Genomic DNA, 9,583 nt, shown 5'->3' with positions numbered 1-9,583 from the left:
CCAATACTATGCCACGTCGAGGCTTCGAGGGGTTGCAGTACCCTATATGAGATGAGTTTAGGGAACTTGCCCAAAGCATAGTCGGTACCGCCGAGGCTAGCCGACAGTGTGGCCGAGTGCAGCCAGTTGCGTCGAAGGCAGCCAGCACCAGTGAGGAAGTTAGCCGCCGAAGGCGTCGAGGCACTTAGGGAGGCTAACGCGGTGGACGGAAATGTTGGCGCGTGTGTCAAGTTTGGTGGAGAGAAGGCTGTGGCAGGCTTGGGGTCGAAGGAAGTTAGTGCCCAGGGCAAGACAGAAAGGGATGGCCAGCGTCTAAGCGAGGCTGAGCAGGGAGGCCAGGGCGATGAAGATGGACCTAGACTCAATTTAGACCAAGTCAGCCTGAGTGTTGTGTCCGACCCTAAGAAAAACAAGGCAACCTAGGGCAAACCTAGGCAAGTTCCCCGGCTGAACCCAGCACCTAGGGCTCACCTAGGGGGGTGAGGCCGCACTACAGCTAGAAGACCGAGTCTAGGCGGCACCCAAACAAGTACCCCTCGGACCCCCAAGGTCCGAGACTCTTGAGCAACTGAGACAGACACGTCTCAGTCTTTCATTTTATATTCTTTTGTTTTAAGTTGTGTGTGTCTCGGTTCAGGACTTTAAATGAACCGAGACAACCCTAAGACTATTTAAACTATGTGCTTAAGGGGAAACCCTAGCTTTTGATCATGGAATGAAGAATTAAGTTTTTGTTCTCTTGCCTCCTTCTCTCTCTTCTCGACTCCTACCGGTACTGGAAAACCTCTTGCAAACTAACGGCCTCCTCTTGTTCTTCTTCTCTCTTGGCTAAACTCCCTTCTTTTCCACGGCCAGATGGATCAAGGCTTGACGACAGCGAGGAGCGGCTGCGGGCAACCACTCACGCATCCTCAACCCTACGTTTTCCCAACCAGCAAGATCTAAGTCGACTATCAGTGCATTCTCCTCAATCTCGGAGGAGTTTAGAGGCTGGAATCGACGCACGGGACAGCAGCTTAGGAGATCTCCGCTCATGGTTCTGGTGTGGGCTTCCCCAAGTGGCTTCGACGACTGGCGACCCTAGACTAGGGCAAGTATCTGGTTATCTCCACAGTACTTCCTTTTAGGGTTGGTTTCGGGTAGATGAAGGCAACAACCCCACTGGAATACTTTTGAGTTGTCCGAGGATGACCATCAAAGGTGAAGGTTGGGATTAGGACCGAGATCTTGAATTTATCAAGTTAAATGGTGGAATTAAATTGGTGGAATCAACCATCCTTTTGGACGGGAGTTCATCATCAGTTTGCTTCAATCGGAAGGCCATGTAGGTTCACCCTCCCTTCTTGTTCACCATCAAATGCTCATTCCACTATCCCATGTGGTGATGAGGTTTTGGAGATATCCACTGCAATAACGACGACATCTGGACATCCGATAGCACTCAATCAAATGGATTGAAGCCACAAGCTAGGCGGCTGATTGGAGGCAGATCTACATCAGTTTAAGGCTGATCACAGACCAAAACCTATCCCACGTGAACCGTCCTAGTGATATACACGACATGATCAATTTTGGGCCCGATTGGGGTTCAAACAGAGGAGTTGTAGCAATCAGCCGGAGGATCGTAGCCACGACAGCAAAATAGGGCTTGTCTCGCTGAACTTAGCCCCGGTGATGGTTTCCCTTAATTTCGTTGATCATTTTGGAAAGAGGCGCCACCAACGTATGCCACCTCAACAGCAATTACTCTCTCTTTCCCACGTGGCCATCATCGAGGGAAAGAATGCCTACAAGGAAGGAAACTGCTTATTGAATGTGGACGTGACACCGCCCAAGTTCGTGCTCTCTAAAAGGCAAGGAGATAGCGGCAGTTTTGAAGAAGAAACATGGTGGTTGCCACATTCCAAAAAGGCAACCTCTAGACACCATAATAGGAGGGCCCCTCACACGTCATCATCCAAAAAGGAAGGGGATGCCAGCCGATTTTGGAGGAGCTCCCACACGCGGGCTAACCCTAACCGCTCCCATTAAGGCAACCCCCCTTGCCGTGCTTCAAGGAGGAGGGCCCACTTCATCATTCCCCCAACAACCAAAATACTTGGAGTCGCTAGCTAGCTACAATCCCTAACGACTTCTAAGGAGGGACCACCGCGTGCCCCTTGCCCTCGCACCCTTCTGTTCCCAATGCACCTTACAAGGAGGACTAGGGCCAATGTAAACCTCTCTTCACCAGCAAGGAAAATTTCGTACCAAAGAAGCATCGAGCCTAGTGGGTTGTGGCAATGTGTTTGGGAGATGTCCTGCCTTCACCACTGGTCTCGCTTGCTTGGAGCGCAGGTGGTGCAAGGCCCCAAGGTACTGTTGTGTGATGTGCTTGAGGCGTTGGGCTCCTGCCTTCCCAAACTGGGTGTCCTAAAGAAGGCCGAGTAACTCTCCTTAGAATTCACACATCCATGGACGCGTGCCCTACCGCTGCAATGTGAATGGATTTATATTATTTCGGGCCACCACAGGGTTGTCTCCCAACTATAGATCGTCTGTGGTATGCACATGCCTGTGTTTGCACCCATAGGAACTATCAATTCACTAAAACTAATGTAAATGAAAAAAAAATTAATAAAGTGAATGTGAATGTTGTATTTATGAATGAAGTGCATATGACTATTGAATGTGTTAGGCATGGTCATTGAGTAACCTTTACATGTCGTGGTATATGTAAGGGGTCTTTTTGTCAAGTCATTTATACCCAATCACGACATAATAGTGATTTGCTTTCGTAATTGTTTATCCTAGATTTGGGCCTTACTTAAGAGGGTTAGGGGATTATCTGGGATGTTTCCATACTGCAAAAGCTAAGCCTTCTATTGATTTTCTTTTTTAGGTTTTGGCGGATCCAGAGCAACAGGTTGATCAGATGACTCTACTCACATCCTCCGGAGGAGGTTTTGGGTCTATTGTAATGTCGACACATCTTGTTTTGGTCTTATTGATGTCTTATTCTTGTTAGGCATCAATATTGTAGTTTTGAGGCATTTTTGTCATATGGGTTATCAAGAAGTGTGAAGTGATTTTGTATGAACATGAATTATTTATATAATGGAAGGTTTGTCCCATTGTCTTTGAATTACATAGCTTCTTTTCTTTTGAATTGTTGTGTCATCGCACCTCAATGTTTTTATGTTTTAACGAAAAAAAAATTATTTGAGGGTCAAAGGGTTGGGGTGTGGCAGCTTTGGTACCAGAGGTATGACAAAACCCCACTATGGATGTGAGTTAAAGTCTATTTGTGAAGTCATGTTGCTCAAGTACGTGCTATTGGAGTTAGCTTTTATTGAAGTTTTGATTTTACTATGATATATACGTATGTGATGAACTGATGTCATGATGATTGTGATGCATCTTTGCAAATGAAACTTGTAAAAATTGTCTCAGACTTTGTAATAAGAATGAGGGTTTCTTATTTGTATAGATGGAGTACTAACGTAAGGGTAAGAAGCGACGTGGGCCATTACAGAGGCACAAAGAGAGCCAAGTTCGGCCCATTCAGATGTGCATACCCCATTGGATGATAGTATGTCAGGGCAACTATACGCCCAAACTAGTGTGGGTGCCCAAACCCCACCGAGGCAGACTCCATCTGTGGATCAGCAGACTATACTGCTGACAACTTTGCAGATACTGACCTCCATAATATAGTCGATGGTTAGTAATCAGAGGAACCATGCTTCTCCTACAGGAGACACCACTGCACCACCTAAGGAGAAGGTAACCTCGGTGTCATTCAAGCAATTTATGTCAACGCAGTTGCCTGTCTTTATGGGAGATGGTAGCCCAGACAAGGCAGAAGAATGGATTGAAGAAGTAGAGCGTATCTTTGAGCTTCTGAAGATGTCAGAAGGAGACAAAGTGAATTATACCTCTTATTTATTAAAAGATGATGCCAAATGGTGGTGGCAATCAACCAGTGAGATTGAGCCGGTGAAGTTACAAGATGTTGCCATTGTGAGTGAGTACTCTGATGTGTTCCCTAACGAGCTATCGAGTTTGCCTCCAACACGAGAACTTGAATTTAAGATAGAGTTGTTACCATAGAGAGCTCTGATTTCTAAGACACCATACCATATGACACCGACAGAGTTATAAGAATTGAAGAAACAATTGCAAAAGCTCTTAGATAAGGGCTTCATTCGACCTAGTGTGTCACATTGGGGAGCACTCATATTGTTTGTTAAAAAGAAGGATGGAACGATGTGCTTGTGTATAGATTACTACATGTTGAATCAAGTCACCATTAAGAATAAGTATCTACTTTCTATAATTAAAGACTTGTTTGATCAACTCAAGAATGCAAATGTATTATCTAAGATCGATTTGAGGACATGTTATCATCAACTCTTGATACAGGAGAAAAATGTTGGTAAGACTGTTTTTCGTACTAGATATGAGTACTATGAATTTAGGATCATGCCTTTTGGGTTGACCAATGTTCGCGCAACATTTATGGACCTCATGAATCAGGTTTTTCAAGTCTACTTGGATCACTCTGTTATTGTTTTTATGGATGATATTTTGGTGTACTTATATAGCGAGGTAGAGCACAAAGATCACTTAAGGAGTGTGTTAGGTATTTTGCGCAAGCATAAGTTATATGCCAAGTACTCAAAATGTGAATTTTGGCTAGAGAAATTAAACTTCATTGGTCATGTGATCTCAAAAGATGGAGTTTCCATAGATCCGTCTAAGGTGTCTGCTGTACAGGACTGGAGGATGCTATGCAACATAACTGAAGTTAGAAGCTTTTTAGGATTAGTAGGATACTATCAGGTTTATACAAGACTTTTCGAAAATAGTTATGCCAATGGCTTAGCTATTAAGAAAAGGAGTGAAGTTTGTTTGGAATGAGAAGTGTGAAAAGAATTTCCAAACTTTGAAGGACAAACTTACCACCGTCCCTATTTTGACACTTCCAGGTCATTATGGATTTGTGGTGTATACCGATGCATCGGGAATCAGTTATGGTTCTGTATTGATGCAACATGGTCATGTAGTAGCTTATGCATCAAGACAGTTGAAGCATGAGAAACATTATCCCACTTATGATTTGGAATTGGGAGCGGTAGTGTTTGCACTAAAGATATGAAGACACTATCTCTATGAGACAATATTTGAGGTTTTTACGGGCCACTAGTAATTAAAGTACATATTCTCTAAAAAAGATCTCAATTTGAGGCAAAGAAGATGAATTGAATACTTGAAGGATTATGATTTCAAGGTATCATTATAAATGTGACTATAATAGTCATTAAAGAAGAATATGATAGAAAAAAGCACTAAGGCCACTTGAAAAAATATTAATCTTATTGAATGAATACTTAATGGCTTTGTAAAACAACATACATAATACAAGAGATTGCTAAAATATATATACAAGAGACAAGAAAGAAGAAGAGGCTAAATAAAGAGTGGTTCTAACCGTTGGGAGTTCAAACAACTCTTTTGTGAGCCGTTGGAACCTCCAACGGCTTGATTGAGGAGGGCAAAAAGAAAAGAAAATAAAATAAAAGAAAAAAAAGTAAAATGCAAAAGAAAAGAAAAAGAAAATAAAATATAAAATACCCAAGCTAAAAACCTAGTTACAATATCACTATGAGATCTTATTTCTCAACAGCCCCCCTTAAACTTACAGTACTATCACCGAAAGTTTATCTAAAAGAAAGTTGAATGTGGGAGAACATAGAGGCTTGGTGAAGAAGTTAGCCAGTTGGAACTCGGAGGAGACATATGAGAGCTTGATAGTCTTCTTCAAAAATTCTTAACGAACATAGTGACAATCCATCTCTATATGCTTTGTTCGTTCATGAAATGTTTGATTCTTGGCAATGTAGATAGAACTCTTGTTGTCATAGTACAAATCTGTGGGTTCTTCAATTCTTGTTCCCATATCAAGAAGCATTTGATGAAGCCAGACAATTTCCATAGTTGTAGTAGTCATGGCTCGATATTCAGCTTCAGTAGAGGATAGGGAGACTTTCTGTTGTTTCTTGCACTTCCATGAGATGAGTGATTCCCCTAAAAAAACACAAAAGCTAGTAGTTGAGTGTCTATTATTTGGATCTCCTTCCAAATCAGCATCAGTATAAACAATCAAATTTAAGGAGGAAGAGGAAGACATAAATACTCGCTTATTTATTGTTCCCTTAATGTATCTAATGATACGATGAACTACTCTCATATGAACGGTTGATGGAGCATGTTGAAATTGACTCATAGTATGAACTGCATGAGCAATATCAGGCCGAGTGATGCTAAGATACATTAAGGAGCCCACAAGCTGTCGATAAAGAGTGAGATTGGTAAGAGGAACTCCATCATCAATCTTCATTTTGTTTCCTACTACTTCAGGAGTTTCTATGACCTTATCATCTGTTATGCTTGATTTAACAATGATCTCTGCAGCAAACTTAGTTTGTGACAAAAAATATCCTCTAGTAAAATATGCAACCTCAATACCCAAGAAATATGTTAGAAAACCTAAATTTTTCATTTCAAAAGTTTTCTATAATAATCTCTTACATTCTTTAATACCTTCCTTACTACTACCTGTAATGATCATGTCGTTAACATACAATAGGAGGATTATGATACCTGTAATAGTATTCTTAACAAACAAGGCAGTGTGAGTTAAACATGAATGAAATCCATAATAAGAAATAACAAAGTTAAAACGTCAAACCAAACTTTAGGTGCTTGTTTGAGGCCATAAAGAGCCTTCTTAAGTCTAAGAACTTTTCCTTGTAGAATAGACAAACCAGATGGTACTTCCATATAAACTTCTTCCATAAGATCTCTATTTAAAAATACATTTTTAACATCCATTTGATAGATGTTCCAGTTTTTAATGTATGCTAAAACAATAAGAGTCCTAGCAGTAGTCATTCTAGCTGCAGGGGCAAAAGTTTCCTCATAGTCAGTACTATATTCTTGTGTATAACTTTTTGCAACAAGTCTCGCCTTATATCTTTCTGGAGATTCATCACTTATAGTCTTCACCTTGTAAACTCACTTGCATCCAATAGTCTTTTTTCCTATAGGTAAGTCTTGTATTTCCCAAGTTTGGGATTTTCTCAAGGCTTCTAATTCTTCTAACATGACATTATTCCAATATATTTGAAGGCTTAAAGTAGAAGGTTCAAAGTGAGAGTGAATAGCATTAATTCTAGCTCTATGAGTTGGGGTAAAAGTCTCATATGACACAAACCTATTGAATTGTCTTACATTTCTAGTGGATCTTCTAAGGTTTTCTTTACTTTGTGGAGTTGGTTGGAGATCAATAGTCTCATGATGCTCTCCTTCACCAACATCATGTTGCCGGTTTCTTCTATGATATGTGATTATATCCTTGGCTACTCCACTATCATTATCATTATCATCAACATCATGCATTTCATCATCACTTTGAGATGAATACTTAAATAAAAAGGAATAGTCATTGTTGTGTTGTGATTCTCTACAAGTTTTGAATCCATTTTCGTCTTCACAAAACTTTACATTTCTTGAAACTATAATCTTGTCTTTGACTGAGTCATAACATTTGTACCCTTTTTGTGCTTCAGAATAACCAATGAAAACATACTCAATAACTTTTGAACTTAGTTTATCATTTTTGTCATTAAGAACAAAACATTTGCAACAAAAAACACGAAGCCTTTTGAAATCAGGTTTATATTTGAATAATTTTTCAAAAGGGGTTGTATTATTTAAAGCTTTTGAAGGCATTCTATTTATGAGATATATAGAGGCTAGGGCTGTTTTGGACCAAAAGTTTTTAGGCACATTTTTGACAATAAGAAGAATTCTAATTGTTTCAATCATGTGCCTATGTTTTTTTTTCAGAAAAGTCCATTTTGTTGATGTATTCTTGAACAAGTTTTTTGATGGACTATTCCATAGTTTTTTAAATATTTTTTGAACTTATTTGAAATGTATTCTCCTTCAGAATCAGTCCTTAGAATTTTTAATTTAGCATTAAACTGTGTTTGAACTAAGTTGTGAAAATTTTTGAACATGTCAAAAACCTCATATTTGTATCTTAAGAAATATATCCAACAATATCTAGTGAAATCATCAACAAATATCACATAATATGATTGCATTCCTTTTGACATGATAGGAGAGGGTCCCCACACATCAGAATGAACAAGTTCAAAAGGAAAAGATGAAAAGAAGTTTCTTTGTCCAAAAGATGAGGATTTCATTTTTCCATGTATACAATCATTACATTTGAAATTCTCAATACAAACATCCTTGGTAGGACTCATTATAGACAATTTTCTAATGTTTAGATGACCTAATCTTTGATGTCAAACATTGATATCTATATTTTTCACATAGTGACAAAACTTTTCCTTGGGGATACATAAATTGTCCATGTAGTAAAGGTCTTCTTTTCTAAAACCTTCCCCAATCAATCTCCCGGTTTGTTGATCTTGTACCAAACATTTATTTGATGAGAAAACAATGTCAAAACCAATATATGAAATTTGAGATACGAAAAGTAAGTTAAGATTAAGTATAGGAACATAACTAACTTTTGGAACAAAGAACTTTTGTTTTCTAAATTCCTTTTCAAAATCCCCAATCCCCTTAACATTCAAAAATGTTCCATCGACGGTAACTACATTGGATTCTTTTATTGCTTGTTCAAAATTGGTCAAAACTGATATATTTGGTGTCATATTAAAAGAGGCGCCAGAATCTAAAAGCCAAGGAAACATACCGGGAGTATTGGAGGCGGATGCCATTGTTGCTAGTGCTCTGAGATTCGACACCTTGATCATAGGTTGAAGCACCGACATGATTTGATTCAATGTTGTGGAGATTGATGAAAGATCACATCCTTCGTTTGCAATATTTGTAACCTTCCTTTGGTCAAATTGTCTATTGTTGTATTGCCCACCTTGTGAATATGAAGTTCCACTTCCACGGTTGTGTTGCCCTCCTTGAGGAGATGAAGCTCCTCCTTTGAAAAGATTTCTTCTATAGTTTCGTGGTTGTCCTTCATTGTTGTTCAGCTTTGAACAACTAGGTTTAATGTGACCCGGTTCATGACAAAAGTGGCAAACAACCTTAAATTTTCCTCTATTTGGTTTTTAAAGTGAGGAGGTCTAAAGGATTTGACGTTGTTTCCGAGTCTAGAAGCGGCTAAAACGTTTTCTTCTTCTTGTTTGGAAATATGAACACTATCCAATTCTTTGTATAATTTCATTCTAGTTTCTTCACCGCTTAACTTCGTAAGAAGTTCATGAATGAGTGGAGGAGAGGCTAAAGAAAGTAGGGCTGACCTAATTTGTTTAAATTCGAGTTGTAGACCTTGAAGAAATTGAAAAAACCTAAATTCATCGACTTCTTCTCTTCTAATCTCATGACACTTACAATCCAATCATAGTTTGGGAGTAAGTTGATCCAACTCATTCCATACACTAGAGATTTCCATAAAATAATCTTTAACATTATTCTCACCTTGCTTGATATTTTGGGCTTTTTGAATCAAGAGATATTTTCGGGCCATATCTTTTTGGGTGAA

The sequence above is a fragment of the Nymphaea colorata genome, chromosome 8 (assembly GCF_008831285.2).
Source record: "Nymphaea colorata isolate Beijing-Zhang1983 chromosome 8, ASM883128v2, whole genome shotgun sequence".
Taxonomy (NCBI): Eukaryota; Viridiplantae; Streptophyta; class Magnoliopsida; order Nymphaeales; family Nymphaeaceae; genus Nymphaea; species Nymphaea colorata.
Note: the sequence above shows the minus strand (reverse complement) of the source record.